Source organism: Dendropsophus ebraccatus, chromosome 9 (assembly GCF_027789765.1).
Source record: "Dendropsophus ebraccatus isolate aDenEbr1 chromosome 9, aDenEbr1.pat, whole genome shotgun sequence".
Taxonomy (NCBI): domain Eukaryota; kingdom Metazoa; phylum Chordata; class Amphibia; order Anura; family Hylidae; genus Dendropsophus; species Dendropsophus ebraccatus.
In genome coordinates this window covers 84665824-84687014 of record NC_091462.1, presented here as the reverse complement: position 1 = coordinate 84687014, position 21191 = coordinate 84665824, and the positions used below count along the sequence as shown (strand labels likewise).

The following is a 21191-nucleotide window of genomic DNA, read 5'->3' as shown; positions in this document are numbered from 1 at the left end:
ATTATCTCCGGTGCTGTGCACAGATGAGAGCGGGATCGCTATCTCTGCAGCGATCCCGTTCTCATCATAAACCACCGTCAAAGCAGGAACGTATATATACATTCCTACTGCACGGGGCATGTGTAATAGGAACGTGTATATATACAGATTGCTGACGTGAAGGGGTTAATTCTTTATTATATAGATGCCAGTCTAGCCTGAGTTAATCCCCCGACTTTTTGTACAAATGGAGCAGAGGTATTTAACCTAATTAAAGCTAGAATTGGGGAGCATTTTATTTTTTGTGGAATACCACTAAATATATAGGCAGAATACCCCTTTAAAATTACCCACATGATTCTACCCTATAATGTAAAAGCAGAATTTTAGAATTTTTTGTAACTTCATTAAAAAGGAAAAAAAAGTGAAATTTTGCATTGAAATAAGTATTCAGACTCTCAGTATTTAGTTAAATCTGCACTATTGTTAACTTTTAAAATCTAAATCAGCAAGACTGCCATTTACAACTAATTGTTGTTTTTTTTTTTAGTTATCATACTATAAAACAAAGCTATACTTACTTGTATCCAGGTCCAGTTTCCTGAAGGCAGATTTTTAGTCTTGTGCTGGTTGAAATTGATAGACGCATTGAGCCGTGACACATGCTTTATTTTACATCCCCTGTTGATTTAGATTTTAAAAGTTATAATGACAAGTACCCATTAAAGAACCATTGGCAGTGATTCCCGCCTCCAGTCTTCTGTGGTATGAAGGCCTTTTTAAGCTGATGGAGCCTCTCCCTGTGCCCCCCAGCTCTATAGACTTTAAAGTGCAGCTGTTACCTGATACTTCACTGAGATGTTCTGACTCTTGACAAATTTGAACTTTTATCTCCCGAGAGTGAACGATGAGCTTAGCAGGGGATGGGAACAGAAAAGTAGCCTGCAGAGAGGGAAAAGGGGGAATAGTCTCTGATAAGATATGTTACAGAATTTCATACTTTAGCTCGTACTGTGGATTTGTATCAAACATATAGGGGGAGATTTATCAAACTGGTGTAAGGGTCAGGGCCGTCTTAACCATTGGGCATGGTAGGCGGCTGCCCGGGGGCCCATGCGTCCTAGGGGGCCCCTGCCCTGTGTCATATTCCCTGGCCCTTTAACTGGGAGTGCTCCTGATCAGCGCTGGTAGATAGGGGCTGTGCACAGCTCCCTCTTGTGGCCGGAAGCTGCATTCTGCTTCCCGTCACTAGAGGTCTCTCTCACCCCCTGCATTCCCGTGCGGAGCAGGAGAGTGACGTCACCAGCAGAGCCCTGAGAGGAAGGAGAAGCTGGAGGCCTGAAGCACAAAGCCTGAGTGAGTATGTGCTGATACCAGAGGGGGGAGGCTAGCTGGCAGGGAAGGTGTTAATCATGGGAGTGCTCTCTGCAGGGATGCAGACAGGGCCATGGGTGAACTGGTAAACAGGGAGGGGGAGGGATTGGGGGTGTAACTCCTCTGAGTGTGTATATATCTCCATTCAGTGTATACAGCAATGTATTATATACTTATCCTCCTCCTGAGTGTGTATATATATCTCCATTCAGTGTATACAGCAGTGTATTATATACTTATCCTCCTCCTGAGTGTGTATATATATCTCCATTCAGTGTATACAGCAGTGTATTATATACTTATCCTCCTGAGTGTGTATATATCTCCATTCAGTGTATACAGCAGTGTATTATATACTTATCCTCCTCCTGAGTGTGTATATATATCTCCATTCAGTGTATACAGCAGTGTATTATATACTTATCCTCCTCCTGAGTGTGTATATATATCTCCATTCAGTGTATACAGCAGTGTATTATATACTTATCCTCCTCCTGAGTGTATATATATCTCCATTCAGTGTATACAGCAGTGTATTATATACTTATCCTCCTCCTGAGTGTGTATATATATCTCCATTCAGTGTATACAGCAATGTATTATATACTTATCCTCCTCCTGAGTGTGTATATATATCTCCATTCAGTGTATACAGCAGTGTATTATATACTTATCCTCCTCCTGAGTGTGTATATATATCTCCATTCAGTGTATACAGCAATGTATTATATACTTATCCTCCTCCTGAGTGTGTATATATCTCCATTCAGTGTATACAGCAGTGTATTATATACTTATCCTCCTCCTGAGTGTGTATATATATCTCCATTCAGTGTATACAGCAGTGTATTATATACTTATCCTCCTCCTGAGTGTGTATATATATCTCCATTCAGTGTATACAGCAGTGTATTATATACTTATCCTCCTGAGTGTGTATATATATCTCCATTCAGTGTATACAGCAGTGTATTATATACTTATCCTCCTCCTGAGTGTGTGTATATATATCTCCATTCAGTGTATACAGCAGTGTATTATATACTTATCCTCCTCCTGAGTGTGTATATATATCTCCATTCAGTGTATACAGCAGTGTATTATATACTTATCCTCCTCCTGAGTGTATATATATCTCCATTCAGTGTATACAGCAGTGTATTATATACTTATCCTCCTCCTGAGTGTGTATATATATCTCCATTCAGTGTATACAGCAGTGTATTATATACTTATCCTACTCCTGAGTGTGTATATATATCTCCATTCAGTGTATACAGCAATGTATTATATACTTATCCTCCTCCTGAGTGTATATATATCTCCATTCAGTGTATACAGCAGTGTATTATATACTTATCCTCCTCCTGAGTGTGTATATATATCTCCATTCAGTGTATACAGCAGTGTATTATATACTTATCCTCCTCCTGAGTGTGTATATATATCTCCATTCAGTGTATACAGCAATGTATTATATACTTATCCTCCTCCTGAGTGTGTATATATATCTCCATTCAGTGTATACAGCAGTGTATTATATACTTATCCTCCTCCTGAGTGTGTATATATATCTCCATTCAGTGTATACAGCAGTGTATTATATACTTATCCTCCTCCTGAGTGTGTATATATATCTCCATTCAGTGTATACAGCAGTGTATTATATACTTATCCTCCTCCTGAGTGTGTATATATATATATCTCCATTCAGTGTATACAGTAGTGTATTATATACTTCTCCTCCTCCTGAGTGTATATATATCTCCATTCAGTGTATACAGCAATGTATTATATACTTCTCCTCCTCCTGAGTGTATATATATCTCCATTCAGTGTATACAGCAATGTATTATATACTTATCCTCCTCCTGAGTGTGTATATATATATCTCCATTCAGTGTATACAGCAATGTATTATATACTTATCCTCCTCCTGAGTGTGTATATATATCTCCATTCAGTGTATACAGCAGTGTATTATATACTTATCCTCCTCCTGAGTGTATATATATCTCCATTCAGTGTATACAGCAGTGTATTATATACTTATCCTCCTCCTGAGTGTGTATATATATCTCCATTCAGTGTATACAGCAATGTATTATATACTTCTCCTCCTCCTGAGTGTGTATATATATCTCCATTCAGTGTATACAGCAATGTATTATATACTTATCCTCCTCCTGAGTGTGTATATATATCTCCATTCAGTGTATACAGCAGTGTATTATATACTTATCCTCCTCCTGAGTGTATATATATATCTCCATTCAGTGTATACAGCAGTGTATTATATACTTATCCTCCTCCTGAGTGTGTATATATATCTCCATTCAGTGTATACAGCAGTGTATTATATACTTATCCTCCTCCTGAGTGTGTATATATCTCCATTCAGTGTATACAGCAGTGTATTATATACTTATCCTCCTCCTGAGTGTGTATATATATCTCCATTCAGTGTATACAGCAGTGTATTATATACTTATGCTTCACCTATCACTCCATTGTTGTCTCCCTGTATGTATACTGTATAATACAATATACAAGGAAACAACATGGTTCATATATAGAGAAGGGCAAAACAACATGGTTCTCATATATAATAGTCATGTTGTTGCCCCTCTGTATATATGAGACATGTTGTTTTGCCCTTCTCTATATATGAACCATGTTGTTTCCCTGTATATTGTATTATACAGTATACATACAGGGAAACAACATGGTTCATATATAATAGTCATGTTGTTGCCCCTCTGTATATATGAGACATGTTGTTGCCCCTCTCTATATATGAACCATGTTGTTTCCCTGTATATTGTATTATACAGTATACATACAGGGAGACAACATGGTTCTCATATATAATAGTCATGTTGTTGCCCCTCTGTATATATGAGACATGTTGTTTTGCCCTTCTCTATATATAAGCCATGTTGTTTCCCTGTATATTGTATTATACAGTATACATACAGGGAAACAACATGGTTCTCATATATAATAGTCATGTTGTTGCCCCTCTGTATATATGAGACATGTTGTTTGGCCCTTCTCTATATATAAGCCGTGTTGTTTCCCTGTATACTGTATAATACAGTATACACAGACTCCCTGTATTATACAGTATACAGGGAGACAACATGGCGTATATGCAGAGGGACAGCAACATGTCTCATATATAGAGAGGGGCACCAATATATATTAATTAGGCTTTTACCCACCACCTGTATACCCCACATATACCTGTACCCCCCATATATATATTTGTACACATATATCACTATTATAGGCTATATAACCACCTACCTACTGCTCCACCCTTATACCTGTATCTATATGGTAGATAAATAGGTGGTAAGGTATATTGCCTGTAATAGTGATATACTGTATGTGTGCAACATATATGACAATCACTATTATAGGCAATATACAGTGGTGCCTTGGATTACGAGCATAATTCGTTCCAGGACCGTGCTTGTAATCCAAATCACTCTTAAACCAAAGCAAATTTTCCCATAAGAAATTATAGAAATGCAGACAATTGGTTCCACACCCAAAAAATAATGATTTATTATTCTGAATAACATGTAAAACAGATGAAACAAACATATTGTGATATTATAAGTTACTGTACAGTAATGGAGAGGATGGGAAACACAAGGGCTTGACAGAGACTGCAGGGAGTATGAAGGAAGGAGCAGGACAGATGGGGGCACATACATGCAGCACTCTCTGTCCGGGGAGAGAGGGGTTACAGCTATGGAGAGATTACCCCCACAGTCCTGTCCCCTGATGTAGGCCCCAGCCTGAAGTGAATCTGCTATGATTTGGCAGGTGAGGGAGACTTCCTGGGTCAGAGTACAGAGCTGTAGACCTCGCTATGCAGACCATGCCCCTCCTCCACCCGCCCTCCCACCCAATACAGGGAGCTCTTAAACCAAAACAATGCTCTTAAACCAAGTCACAGTTTTGAAAAACTGTGAGCTCTTAAACCAAGTTACTCTTAAACCAAGGTACCACTGTACCTTACCAGATAAGAGGGGCGGCGGCCGCTAGGGGGGGGGGGTTAATTCGCACCTCTGCCCAGGGGCCCATAATGCTGTTAAGACGGCCCTGGTAAGGGTGCATTCACAAGTACAGGATCTGCAGCATATTTGATGGTGCAGATTTGATGCTGTGTGCAGTCATTTAGATCAAATCTTCTGCGGATCTGGTGCGGATCTGCAGCAGAAAATCCGCTGCGATATGGCGTGTGTGTGAAGCTACCCTAAGGGCCAGTTCACACTGAGCAAGATCGTCGGAATTCCGGAATCCCGCCGTGCTCAGTGTGCTGCTGTAAGTGAATGGAGAGGACGCACGCTCGTCCGCTGCTGCCGCCTTCCGCTCGAAGAACTAACATGTTAGTTCTTGGAGAGGAGAGGGAGCGCACGCCCTCTCCATTCACTTACAGCAGCACACTGAGCACGGCGGGATTCTGCGGCAGAAATCCGACGATCTTTACTTTACACCAGCTTGATAAATCTCCCCCAAAGTGTCAACTTAATGGTTTAAAATAATAAAATGTAGACTCAAACAACTCCTCTATACCTTTCCTACGACATTACTGCATATAGCATTACTAAGCACTGAAACTGAATAGATCTTGGTGGCCTCCCATATATACTCTTACTGCTAAGCTACAATTGCATATATTCTAATCACACACCATCTTGTGTGGGTAAATCCCACATAAATCAGGGCTAATTGATGATAATTATAGCCCGATGATGCTGATGCAATGATGACATCAATTAGAACACACCATTTCATTATATAGTAAAACCTGATTATCACATCACATGACATCATGACACTGTTCCATGTATTACTACTGCCAGGGTGTTATTTCCACGCAGTCTGTATTCAATTGTTTAAATGGGTTGTTAACAATTCTTTTGTTTTTTGTTAAATACTGGCCAGCCTAAGCTGAAAAAAAAAAAACAGTAGTCAGTCGGCACCTGGCCTTCTCTCCGAAAAAAAGGAGTACTCACTGTTCGAGAAGGGTCAGCTTTGTGGCCAATTATTGGCTTAGGGTGCGTTTACACAGAGAGATTTATCTGACAGATTTTGGAAGCCAAAGCCAGGGATGAATTTGAAAAGAGGAGAAATCTCAGTATTTCCTTTATGACCTGTTCTCTGTTTATAGTCTGTTCCTGGCTTTGGCTTTAAAAATCTGTCAGATAAATCTCTCTGTGTAAACGCACCATGAGTGATCAGGTACTGTCCGAACAGCAGCAGTGTGGGACCACAACAGGTGAATATTGCTTGTTTTAATTTCTAAGGGTATTTTTACACAGAGCGATAATTCGCCCGATCGCACGATTAACGATTTTGAATTAACAATGTTTTTTTTATAACGATCAGCGTTTAGATGGAACGATACATCGTACGGAAAAATCGCTGTGTGATCGTTTTGCGATCGCGTAAGCCTATCTCACACATTGGTGAAATCGTTGAAAGAATGTTTACAAGGAACGATCCGCGATTTTTTGGCGAACAATCAACGACGATTTGAGAACATGTTGAAATATCAAAAAAAACCGATTTCTCGCTCGTCGCTTGATCGTTCGCTGCGTTTACACGTACTATTATCGTTCGAATTCGTTCTGTGTAAAAGGACCATAAACCACTATAAAAAAAATTGTGAAAGGAATCTTGTGCCCAAAAATATGTTTAGTAGAATATTTCCTATGTACTGTATGTCCCTCCCTGGACATTCTTCCCAAAATGGTTTATTTGCTTATTTGTGTATTGCCTGATCGCAGGAAACAGGATTTATTGGGAAATTGCCATTTTGTGCCCCAATTGGGTTCAGGAGGACCTTTTGGGACTGATGTTGTTTTGTCAGGTAGTTCAGTAAAGGTGCTGCCCCCTGTCCTGCCGTTCCTCCACTGATACCACTTAGATGTCCTATGGCTAATACTTTTTATGAAACTATATCATGTATTTTCTCCTGTCATGTATCCTCTGGATTCTGACATTCAGAATGGATGCACTGCACTTACGTGAAAACAAAATTTATTTCACTATATTAAAAGCTTTGCCGTCACAGTTTATTTAACAGGTGTCAATCTTACTCTTGACATGCATTGACACTGTGTATGTTTTTCTATATCAGTTGAGTTCATTGGTTAACTATATTGAGTTCATCCATCTACATTCCCAGGTCAGACAAGTCATTGCCGTGCACCGAACAATTAAAGGGGTTGTCCAGCGAAAATCTTTTTCTTTTAAATCAACTGATATCAAAAAGTTATAAAGATGTATAATTTACTTCTATAAAAAAAATCTCAAGTCTTCCCACACTTATTAGCTACTGTATGTCACGCAGGAAATGTTTTATTTTCAGTCTGACACAGTGCTCTCTGCTGACATCTCTGGCCGAGACAGGAACTCTGTCTCAGTTTTCTATGAATCCCCATAGAAAACCTCTCCTGCTCTAGACAGTTCCTGTCTCGGACAGAGATGTCAGCAGAGAGCACTGTGTCAGGCTGAAAATAAAACAACACTTCCTGCATGACATACAGCAGCTAATAAGTATGGGAAGACTTGAGATTTTTTAATAGAAGTAAATTACAAATCTATATAACTTTCTGACACCAGTAGATATGAAAGAAAAAGATTTTCGCTGGACAACCCCTTTAAGTAAGACGCTATAGGGGACATTAATTATGGTGTGCAGCTGCCATTTTCTGGAGCAGAGGGGCCAGATGTGAATACGCTTGTTGTGCAAATACATTTTCGCATTGGGCCCCTCTACTCCAGTTGCGCCAAAGGTGCAGGAGGGGGCGGAGAGGGGGAAGAACGGGTGGAGGCGTCTCTGTGTCCAACAAATATAACATTTTTGTGAGATCCTAAGTTTAAAGGGATTATCCAGCAAAAATCTTTTTCTTTCAAATCGATTGGTTTCAGAAAGTTATATAGATTTGTAATTTACTTCTACTTAAAAATCTCCAGTCTTCTCATACTTATAAGCTGCTGTATGTCCTGCAGAAAATGTTGTTTTCTTTTTAGGCTGACATAGTGCTCTCTGCTGCCACCCCTGTCTGGGCCAGATATGTCAGCAGAGAGCAATGTGACATCCTAAAAAGAAAACAAAACTTCCTGCAGGACATACAGCAGCTGATAAGTATGAGATGATTTGAAAATTTAAATAGAAGTAAATTACAAATCTACATAACTTTCTGAAACCAATTGATTTGAAAGAAAAAGATTTTTGCTGGATAACTCCTTTAATAATTGAGGCCATGACCACATTACATCTTTTTTTGGACGGTCCTCTTTTTCGCACCAAAAAGCGGCTGTTTTATTATGGTTGCAATTTGCATAAAACGGATTTGTTTTGGTACCAAAATGATGGCTGTCAAAAAAACAGCAAACAGCCAAAAAAGACATAGTGTGGTCGTAGAAATGTAATGTTTTATGGAGGAAACTATCTACATGTTTGTAGCACTCATAGAAAGCCTGCAAGTTCTGCCTCCTCTCCCCGCACATTACAGATTGACAGCTTTCAGTGTGCAAGTACATATACAGGGAAAGCTGTCAATCGTTCTGTGTGAGCAGAGGAGGCAGAATGCACTGACTTTGAGCCCTGACATCATTAAACAACTTTGTACAGAAAATACTGAATCAAATAATAGAAAAATACATTTGATAAAAAAAAGGAAGAAAAATCTGTGAATTCCATTTAATTTCCTGAATTTACAAATTATAATAAGATAAAATGAAATTAGTTTTTTTTATCTAAGTCATCAGTATAGACAAACACAATCTAACTAAGGGTGCCTTGACACCTACCGGATCCGCAGCGGATCTCACTTCTGCGGATTCACAGCGAGATCAGCTGCGGATCCAGTATCATTCACCCCTATGATAGTACATACTCGCAGCAGGATTGACATCCCGCTGTGAATATGTGCTTTAACCCCCCGCTGTCCACAGCCCCGCCGCCGCATCCCCCATCCCCGGCCGCATCAGCCCATCCCCAGCCGCATCCAGCAGCCCGCATCCCCTATCCCCGGCCGCATCCCCCCATCCCCGCTGCCCGCCACCAAGAGCATACAGTACCTGCTCTGCGGCGCGGCTGCAGTGAGACTGCCGGCTCCGGTCCCGCTCAGATCAGCTGAGCGGGACCGGAGCCGGGAGCCTCACTGCAGCCGCGCCGCAGAGCAGGATGCGGCCGGGGATGGGGGGATGCGGCCGGGGATGGGGGGTGCGGTCTGCTGGATGCGGCTGGGGATGGGCTGATGCGGCCGGGGATGAGGGAAGTGGGCGGCGGCGGGCTGCTGGATGCGGCTGGGGATGGGCTGATGCGGCCGGGGATGGGGGATGCGGCGGCGGGGCTGCGGACAGCGGGGGGTTAAAGCACATATTCACAACGGGATGTCAATCCTGCTGCGAATATGTGCTATCATAGGGGTGAATGATACTGGATCCGCAGCTGATCTCGCTGCGAATTCGCAGAAGTGAGATCCGCTGCGGATCCGGTAGGTGTGAAGGCACCCTTAACTTAAAGGGGTTTTCCAGGATTTTTACGTTTTTTCAAAAATCATCTAGCATGATTGCCTAAGTCAAGACAAACCTCCCCATATACATTTTTCTTTTCTATCAGCTTCTCATGAGATGAAAAAGCTCTTTTTAGATCTTGTATTGTTTGTTTACAAGCTGCTCAGTTTGTTTACATACACAGCACACCCAGTGGCCAGAGTTGGTATTGCAGTGTATAACAAGCTAATCAAATACCTCATGAACTGCAGCCTCAGGCTCCTCCCACCACAAGCCACTGGTTATCACATATACAGTTGCTGACACTGCAGCTGTGCATGATAAAATACCACACTTCCACAGCATGGTAATGTTTAATTTTTATGTATTGATTGTTCCTAAAACATTTGTTATACTGTTCATTTCCTATCCCACTCTGCTTTACTGTACTGTATCTATGGATGTAATTTTGTCTGCAGTAAACCTTATGTATATTTAGCACAACCTTTTTTGCTCCATCATTCCGTTTATGTACCATTCACTAGAAAGCTAAATTTTATATTGTAAGTGTGTCTACGTGCTGCAAGTCGTAGTGGACTTGCAGCCCGCAGATTATAATGAACTGACAAAAAAATATGTTTTTTCTATTTTTATTTATTTATCATAGAACTAGATCTTTTTTAGGACTATGTCCCTCATATTTCTCTAGCCAACTCCTGTGGTGCAGTGGTATGTTCCAGGTTTACTGACCAGGGTTCACATCCCATAAGGGACCAATTTTTTTTTTTTCCCCAATTATGACTTCTGCCAGATATTATGGTCAACACTGATGGTATTATACAAACTAGATGAATTTTCTAAAAAAAAATAATGCTCTAATGACTCTATGCCATCTAAAACTGGTATACATGTATTACCAAAATAAATTCATATCATATCTATTGTCCACAATATAATAAATTAGAGTCATTAGAGCATTATTTTCTGAGAAAATTCATCTAGTTTGTATAATACCATCAGTGTTTCTTGTTTGCAGAGCAACTAGAATGACCATAATATCTGGCAGAAGTCATAATTGGGGGGGAAAAAAAAATAAGTCACTGACGGGATGTGAACCATGGTCTGTATGCATGGTAAACCTGACACTTACCACTGCACCATAGGAGCTGGCTGATGAAGCAGGAGGGACATAGTCCTAAAATAGATTCAATTCTGAATAAACATAAAAGAAAAAAGGGGGGGGGGGGGTTTGATGATTTCTATTTCAGTTTTGACAGAAATAAGAGGTGCAGAAGCCATCTGAGGCTGTGTGTGCTGCTGCCAAGTGTGCTCCCATTCTTATAGCTTGTGGAACTCTTCTTTCAGAAATCATCACCATCAGAGTACTGTGCCCCCACCCCCACAGGACTCATGCCAGCCCCCCACATACAGCCACAGTGTCCCCACATACAGCCACAGTGCCCCTCACTCTCCATACTGAATATCTGCATCTGTCAGCATTGATATCCAGTACTGGAGGGAAACGCTGTGTGCCTCTGTGGTGTTGCTGAGAGTGGTCCTGGTGATATAGCTGGTGCACCTCACCTCTTTCAGACTGAACAGTGTTGTGTCACACAGAAATCATCTCCAGTGTCCTAACCTTCCCCACCCAGCTGCTTCAGCTCTCTGTGTGGGGGGAGGGGTGGGTTAGGACGGAGAGGAGATGATTTATGTGTCAGGGAACAGTGTTGTGACAGAATGAAGTGGTGAATGAGCTCTCAGAACGGCAGCAGCACAGACAGCATTCCCCCCTCTGAATCAGCTTCACTCTGGGCACGAAGACACTGTGTCTGCACTGCTGCTGAGTGTGACACTGCTGAGACCTGCCTGGCAGAAATCAAGCCCCTCCGTCTTTACAAGTCCCCCTCACGCTTCATCTGCAGAGCCGACTGTGTAGCCAATCAGGCTCAAGTACTCTGCAGCCAATAAGAAGAGGGAGAGGCTGGCACAGGCACAGAAGAGCTCAGTGCAGCTGACGTCACCGGACCGGCAGCAGAGACAGGAGAAGCTTCCGGTCCGGAGAATGACAGGAAGACAGAAGATCAGAAGCAGCCAAGTCACGTGACCGTCCCAGAGATCTCCCAGAGCAGACATCTAATGACAGGTAAGTATATTAGAGAAGGGTTAACCTTGGTTAACCCTTTCCTAACACAAAAAATCATTTTTCCCTGGACAACCCCTTTAAGTTTACACTGTAAGGCTATGTTCACATTATGTAAGTTCCGCAGAAATCATGGCCGTTGTTACAACGGACGTGATTTCTGTGGTACTTACTTAGTGCTGCAAGCTGAGGGAATCCCGGCCGGAGTGTATACACATGGTATACACTCCGTCCGGGATCCCTAGCGGTGCAGCGAGAAACTGACATGTCAGTTTTTTGCGGCCGCTATTCGTTGAATAGCGACCGCAGAAAACCCTGTCAGTTCACACTACGGAGCGAGCGGCTACGGCCGCTTGCTCTATTGTGAGCTGTGGGGAGTTCTGATGCGGGCGCACATGAATGTACCCACATCAGAAGTCAGCGTTGCTTAAGATCATCCGGCCGGTACTGCAGATTATTTTTTATGAGACCGGACGTTCCATGACCCGGCTGGGTCTCTTACCAAATGTGAACATAGCGTAAGTTAGACAATTTTAGCCCATCTGGTCCTTTTTGTCTGAATGTAGTTTGATGCACACTCCCTTATTTAGCATTGCTTTTGTTGCCTTTTCTAGCCTTATGCTGCTTTATAACAAGTCTTCTGAGGTCCTTTGTAAGTTGTTTGCGTTGAGGCATAGCTCACAATAACCAATCATTTAATAAAAAAAAAAATCTGTTAGCTGCAACTCAGGTTCCTAAACTGCTGACACTGCTAGATGGCTGTTAGGTCGAGGAGACACACGGGGGGAGAATAATCAAGCATGGTGTAAAGTGAAACTGGCCCAGTTGCCCCTAGCAACCAATCACCAATCAGATTCCACCTTGGAAAATGAAAGGGGAAATCTGATTGGTTGCCAGGGGCGACTGAGACAGTTTCACTTTACACCATGCTTAATAAATCTTCCCCATGGTGCTTTAAGTATCAATCTGTGCTTCCATAATGTAGAAAACACTTTTATTCTTGGTTGTTAAGTGCCAAAGAGGCTTTCCCAAGCTCTGGAAGGTGAAAGGGCTGTTCCTCTTGACATCCTTACCCTGGTTTGATTGACAGTCAGCTGGAAGCCAGATCTTACAAATCTTGTCATATATATATATATATATATATATATATACCCCCTCAACCCCCACCCCCCCCTTACTCACAGATGTCTCTCCCTTCTTGTCTGTAACATCCCTAAAATGTTGTGCTGTTTCTGTTAGTCCTTCATTTGTGAACTTGTCTGACGAAGGGATCTTTTAAATCCCGAAAGCTCACAGCTCTAACAGTTTTTTGTTGGCCAATAAAGGTATCACTCCTAAAATACTTTGATCACAAGTATTTACCCCGATATGGATTTTTCTGGCTAACACAGTACTAAACTTTTTTTTTTTTTTTTTTTTTTTTAAATCTTGTCTTAAAAATTGTACACAGGTGCAAAATTTTAAAAGAGGCCTCAGCTTTCAGATGACTGTCAATCAAACAGGAATAGGGATTGGAGGGGGAGCGAGGAGGGATTCCAGACCCTTGTACTTTAGGAGCTTGAAAACACCTTTTCTACACTTTGCATATCTTATAGAAGCCCATACAGGTGTATGGAAGGTACCATGTGTCTCCTTGCCCTAACAACTATCTAATAGAGTTAGCAGTTTGGAATATGAATTGCATCTGATAGATTCACTTTCACTCTATGACCTCACTCTGTACCATGCCACTTCTGCCTGGTCCTTAAAGGGAACCAATCAGCCCGATATACTGGGCATAACCGCCCAATCAGCTGTTATGGTTCCCTGCTGCACAGTATAGCTCTGCTGTGCAGCTCCCCAAAGCTACCAGCCACTTCTGTGGCGGTAACTTTACAGTGGGGAAAAAGTAGTATTATTCTGCCACGTATGGATAAGAAAGGGGGGCAAATAGTCATCTGGGCGGTCAGCTGTCCGTGACTAATCGCAGCTCTCTGCCTGTCAGTGCGCAGTGCAGGGATGATTTACAAGCAGAAAGGCCACTAACAGGTCTCTCTGCCTGTCAATCATCTCTGCAGAGTACGCTGTAAGGCAGAGAGACATGACTGGTCACATGACTAGTTGCTGCCCCTTTCCTGTCCTCACACAGCGGAATAAAACTATTTTTTTCCCACTTCGTGGAGCTAAACAGTAGAACTATACTGTGCAGCACAATCATGCAGATTGGTTCCCTTTAAGGAGTTGAGGAGAATATGTGCTTTTATACAATAGGCAAAGCATCTATGAACCCCACACTTCTTATTTCATCTCCTTTCTTGAATCTCCCTTTAACAACTAGCTTTTGGACAAGTCACTTACATTTTCTCCTTGCACTGTGGATGTTTACTCAATAAAAGGCATAAACGGTACAACTGTTTTATGGTATTAGCTTAGTTAGATTGTGTTCTTATATGTGTTATAGGTTGTTGCTTAAATCACAACCAGACATTTTGTTATTAATAATCAATGCAGAAGTCCAGATAATTTCCAGAGAATCATTTACATTTTTATACAGCTGTATATATGTATATATGAGTGTCTCCCCCTCTACTTGATCCTACTCTCAGGGTAGTTCTGTCACATTAAAACAACAGCACTCAGGAATGGGGACTGAAGTTGACTTACATGTGACCTTGGGAGCAGATTTCTTACACTATCTTAGCTCACTTAGGGTTTGCAGCTTTCTATGTCATCCATTCGGCTGTGCTTTTTATTATCTGTCCTTCTGTCTAAATGTAGCAATTACTCTCAAGTACTCCTGAAATACCTTGGACAACCATCCTCAATCACAATCCCATGCACTGTCCTCATCAGTCCAATTGTGCCTTTTCTGACTAGCACTAGCCTTTGCACAAAGTATCAGGCCTATTTTATACGCTCTTAACCTCTCTCCTTAGTGCTAGAAGAGATAGAGGGGAGGGCAGTGGAGGGGATTTAATAAGCTATTAATAGAGCTAGTCTGGACTGCTGGAAGGAGATGCATCCTGGGAGCTTGCGTTTGGTATCAGTGTGATAATGGCCATCAATGCATTATCACAGCATAATGTGTGAACCAGCTCCTCTCCGCAATAATATTTATTTGTACAGCTGTTAAATCTAATTTAAGGACCATTATGAGGGTAGTTAATAGTGTACGTGATGCAGTAGCACAAAAGTAGTATTCGCTGGATAAATAAGGGACCATTACACGTGGCAAGGAAAAGTGTTGATTGAGAAGGTATTCTTTGTGAGCACTAAGTTTATCCGTCATCCGAAGGTGTTGGGAAAGGGGACTTGAATTGCAAATAGAAGACTATGTAAATTATTTACGTAAAGGGGTATTCCAGGAAAATCCACAGGATAGGAGAAAAGTAGGAGATCGCAGGGAGGCCGACCTCTTTACCCCCCACGATCTCCATACCGGGCCCCGGCTTTTGTATCATGAATTGAGCCACAGTTATTCCTATGGAGCCGACGGAAAGAGCCAAGTAAAGCGCTCTTCTGGCATACTCGACTCTTTCCGTCAGCTCTATAGGAATGACTTGCCATACCCGCAGCTCTATTTATTATACAGAAGCCCGGATACAGAGATCGTGGGGGTACAAAGTCTCCTACTTTTGCCTTATCCTGTGGATAGATGATAAGTACATTTTTCCTGGAATACCTCTTTAAGCTTTCTGTCTTTTCTCCACATGGTTGTCCATGGCAGTTGTTGCCTAGTTCAGTATTTGCACCATCTTTTACTATCACTTTTGGGAGGAATATGGTGACAGCTGCATTATAATTCCCAATTCGTATTCCACTCAACAATATGCCATTATTCATCAACATGTTCGAGTGTCTGCATGCTCCTGCATGCTTCTCCACTTCTTCGCACACTGACAGCCCGCTCAGCCAATCACTGAGCTTTCAGCGAGGCCATCAATAGCATGCAGGAGCTTGGAACCGGTAGAAAGTAAGCATGATGTCAGGAGCTAAGTAGTTAATCTTTACAAGTCTATGGCACATTTGCAACAACGACCTTGATTAATAGGTTGTGTGAACGTGGACATAGGCTGTATTAATGTTTTCCAGGACTACTTAGGGCTACTTTCAACTTCTTAGGCTATTGGTAATCAAATGCAGAGACAAACCTGAACATAATTGGAGTTCACTCATCTCTATCGCTTATGATTCCCTCTATCACAAAACTCATATTTGTTATTTGTTGCAAATTGTGTGATCATAGCTTTTCCTTCCCATTATAGACATAATTTTCTCACATTCACATAAGGCTAAGCTGCAATACCAAACACTACCACAGGAAAAGCATGGCACTGTTTCTGAACACAAAGGCTCTTTTTTGTTTTGTTTTTTTCCAAATCTTAAACATCCCCTTTAACCCTGGTTAGCACAACAACCCACTGAACACTAAAATACCCATTACAGAGTCCTCTTCTATCAATAAGGGGCTGTATTGCATAAAGCAATGGAAATTAAATGTAGCAAGATGAAAGCTTTTCTTTCCTCCCATTAAAAGCCAAATAATTCTCAATGCTGCTGTGAGGGGGAAAAAATAATTAATTACGACAGCAAATAAAACCCAGAATGAGCAGCGGCGTTGAATGGAATATTACAGAGTTAGCATTTGCATAAGTGGGTATTTTAATGCATGTATAATGTTAACAAACACTATGCCACATCTGACTGTAATGATTAAGCATTAGTGTTGTTTACACAGCCACAGCCTTTCTTAGCATAATTCTGTTTATTTTCAAGGTAAGATTTGCCTCCTGAACCTTCCCGTCTCATGACTGCTGTATTCCTTCAGTTAATTAGCTCACAACATAAGCCTATTGTCTCCCCAAACTCCAGATTTTTTTGTTTTGCTATTAATTCTCCTTATCTGTGCTGTTCTGCAGGACCAGATGAATAAAATCACTTCATAGAAATTATCTGAATGCATCACATCCAATTTGTAGAAAGACGTGTGAAATCTACTTAGCCCGTGGTATTCTCGGTTTTCTAGCCCTTCACAGGGGATTGTTTGGTGAAAATGGGAGTTCTTGCGAGATTGGCAAATAGTTACTTGATTTTATCATGTTTATGATTATTATTGTTTTTGAAATGATTAATGTTGATTTATTATTAATATTATGGTATTGTTGGTAATATATTGTAATGATCAGGACTAGTCTTTGGTTGGTTGGTGCCATGTGCAGTACTTTATTGACTGCTCCCTACTGACTGCCAAACTGTGCCCATATAAGTGCTCCAAACCTGTGAGAAAAATGATTTTGGCCTGCTTATCCAGGCAGGTTGTGCTATTGAGACACAGCTCCCATTTATATGTTTAAAGGGTTAGTTCAGCAAAAAAAAATGCTTAGTATTAGCAAATTCTAATCAAACAGTTATAATTCCAATAATATACATTCATTTAAAGGGGGTTTTCCAGGCTTATTGTCAGTAGTGTGACTTTGCGTTCCTTGGTCTGTGCCGGGTGATCAAAGAAGCGCTGAGTTTGTCTGTTTTTTGCACTGTATGGGTTGTCTGAATTGTGTCTTACCTTCCAGCCACACCTGCCTTGCTTGTCAGACTGGTTACTGCACTGCTAGATCTGTCCAGCTGAACTTGGTGCTGGGATCAGGGCTGATCCAATCAGCTGCTGGACCTAAGCTCTGATTCTGGTTAAAAAGAAGCCAGTTGCTCACTTCCCTGTTGGCTATTGGAGTAATCTAGTTCCAGCTCACCTTATCCCTGTCCTGCATACCCTGTCCTATCTACTCGCTGTTGTTACTCTGTTACCTGACCTCCTGCCTGTTACCGACTATCCGCTATCTTACTGATTTTGTACTTCGCTGCCCGTGTATTGCTGACTTGGCTCGTTTGACTCCGCTCTATTGTGTTTGTTCGTCTGTCTGTCAGGGAGATCAACCAAAAACACCACAGAGACATCATCACGTGTCTCGACATCATTGTATTCTAAGACATTGCCCCCTGGGAAATCAAATGTGCAAAAAAACACTCCAGAAACAGCATCAGAGTCTCAACGTAGTGAGCTATCCAGACCTTCCTCAGGAAAGGAACAACCAAGCCAGGGAATGTCTCCAGTCAAGGAAACCACCCAAGCAAGGTATCCATCCACAGACAGCTGTTTCGGGGTATTTGCCCCTCATCAGTGTGGAGTAGGATTCTGGTTAATGGGAGCAATGCTAGTAAGTCCATGCAAAATGACGCTGGTTGACCTCAGGGAGATCAACCAAAACACCACAGAGACACCTAGGGGACAACGTCCTAGAATACACTGACGTTGAGACACGTGATGGTATCTGCGTGGTGTTTTTGGTTGATCTCCCTGAGGTCAACCAGGGTCCTTTTTTGATACTAACCTGTCCAGGCTCCCTGGTGTCCTGCTGCCTTTTCCCTGCTCACCACAGCCACAACTGAAGCTCCTGAAGCCGCCTCTGAAGTGACAGGCTGCTCAGCTAATCACTTTCCAAAATGGGACAGTGAATGAGAGACGGCAGTTCGATTAAGTTCATACTTTACCTCTGCCCACTCCCCGGTGTTCTCTTCGCTCCTGCCCACTGTCCGCAGCCTCCGGTGCAACTTCAGAGCTTGTCTGAAGTGACGCCGCTCAGCCTATCATTAGTTGCGGCAGTCCTGTCCCTGGCTAGTGATTGGTGAAATAATAGAAAGGTGTCAGTATTCAGCTTGTACAAAGTATAAAGCTGAGTAGTTGCAGACCAATAATAGTGCCAAACCAATAATGCTGACCCTTTTCCACCACCTTAAGTGCATACAATGGGTACATGAACAATAGAGTAAGAATTAGGCATTAGAATGATGGCCGAATATGATGATTTTTTATTTTATAGAAGTAGATGACACCAGGATGTACTATGATGGAAAGAAGAAAAGTCAGTGGTGTCAGTATGATGCTTTGGGCAAAGTTCTACTGAGAAACCTTTGCTCCTGGTAACATTTGACACATAGCACCTACCTAAACATTGTTGCAGACCAAATAGACCCATTCATGGCAACAATATTCTGTAATGGCAGTGGGGTAATATGTTCTGTCACACTGCAATAATATCCAGGACTGGTTCAAGAACAGGACAAAGTTCAAGGTGATGATTGCCTTCAAATCTCCCAGATATCAATCCAATTGAGTGTCTGTGGACTGTGCTGGAAACACAAGTCTGATCCATGGAGACACAAATGCCAGAAATCTTACATATTGTTCGACGTCCAACACTTTGCGGCCTGAATAACGTCTGTTAGAACGTCACAATAATGGACATTATGCGGTTGTTGCCATAAAGTGTGGTGTACATCACATGCTCCTCCATAGAACACCATGTGAGGAGGTTGTTGTAAGTACATTACATCCTTCTCAGTCAGTATAAGTGGTTCTTGGTTAGTATTCCTCTCATATATTCTACTTTTTACTCTTCTCTTCAGTTTACATAAAAGGTTTCGAGTGAAGTTAAAGCAAAGTATTATCCCACAGCGTTATTAAAACCTCTTATGTCTTCTTTGTGTTTACCATGGAAAGGTTTACAGGTTGCTTCTTAACTTCAAAACTTAAAGACCTGCGACACTTTCTTCGACATGGTAATAGCTAAACAAACATTCATTACAGCCTCCGAGAGTAAGTTTTCCACCTCGCACAATAAAGAACTTTTAATCATGTTTAGCCGCCTGAAATCAACCCTAATTATAAGAACAACGGGCTGTCTGCGGGAGGAGAGAGATCCTCTACCAAGGTTCTATTTGCTACATACAGCCCCCAACCCCTTCATTAAAACATCGAGCTGCCAGTAATTGCGCCAGTGACAGATGATCGGCGAAGGGGATTCATGCAAAGTTATGCATTTGGTAGTATAAATATGCATGTTATATACACAGTCAATGAGGTTATGACTGTTTTACTAAAAGGGAATTGAGAGTTATGAAGCAGAAGCAGCGGCGGCGGCAATAGGAATTAGTTACTTAGATATCTGGTAAAATGCAGTTTTATGGTGTCACTGTTTATTCTCTATTGCAGAGACTTACCATCAGAAGTAGGAGCATGTCCAGGATTTTCAAAGGGAATTTCTAAGCAAATTGCCCAAGGTAGAGATGGCAAAATGCTTTCTCCCCTGTATACTGAAAGTTTTGATCACATATTTGTATGGACAGTCATAAAGGGGTAGGCCCCTAATACAGACATACATTGGGCCTAGCGACAATGATCGACCACTGACCTTGCATTGCTACGTGTACGGCTGATTACTGTGTAAAAAATAAACGTTATACACACATCTCCACAGTCCCTGGTGTTCTTCTCACTTCTGCTCAGTCACCACCTCTGAAACTTCTACATTGGTCTTTGACATGCCACTCAGCCAATCACTGGCCATGGCACAGTCCTGCCTCGACCAGTGATTGGCTCTAAAGTTCCATAGGCAGCTGCCAGGAGTGGAAAGACGCAAGAAGAACACCAGGAAGCGTGGAGAGGTAACGTATATATACGTTTATTATTTACTATATACAGCAAGGGCTAACTATATATATGTATATACAGCCCTTGCTGCACAATTATCGAGCCGTGTAATAGGCTCGGTAAAGGAGCACCAATCTGGCAAAGTGGCAGTTTACATTAATGATCAGGCTGTGTAGTACGGCCCTTAGTCAAACGCAACAGGAAAAAAGGAGAAGCAGCTGCCAGACACTTTTGATGCCAGATTATCTTCCATTAGAACAATGCATGGGACATGTTAAAATGCAACTGCCCCATTCTCCTTTCCACCATCTGCCGTCAATTTCATACACATTCAATAATGATCCAGTCTTGCTGAAATTACCAGGTGATCTAATTTTTATTATATTTTTCTTTGTAATAGAAAGCACAATCCAGTACTGGATATATTGCTCAATGGATACCATGACACCATACTGACTTAATATGAGTTTTTTGTGGAGTTCTGTTTTTAGTGGTGACACGAAGAACAACAATATATATAAAGCTAGTCATCCTCTAAACCTGCATTTCCCATGAATCTGCAAGACCCTCCACTGAGCTTCTAAAACAGTCTTTGTTTTCCTGTAATGTCCCTGGGGTCCAGACTGGCTTAATGGGTAATACTCATGGCAGTAGATTAATATCTAATATCTCTGTTGGACCAGGGAATAAATAAATTGAACAGAAATG

At 41.7% G+C, this 21191-nt stretch overlaps 1 long non-coding RNA gene across 1 annotated transcript in view; it reads right to left on the bottom strand.

The window, feature by feature from the left end:
• Positions 1-21191, bottom strand: part of LOC138800352 (uncharacterized) — a 108967-nt gene that overhangs the window by 21101 nt on the left and 66675 nt on the right. Inside the window, exons 3-4 of the long non-coding RNA XR_011364444.1 lie at positions 822-921; positions 561-660 (exon numbers count right to left, since the gene is read on the bottom strand). This is a non-coding gene — a long non-coding RNA (uncharacterized lncRNA). The remainder of the gene's footprint in view (positions 1-560; positions 661-821; positions 922-21191) is intronic.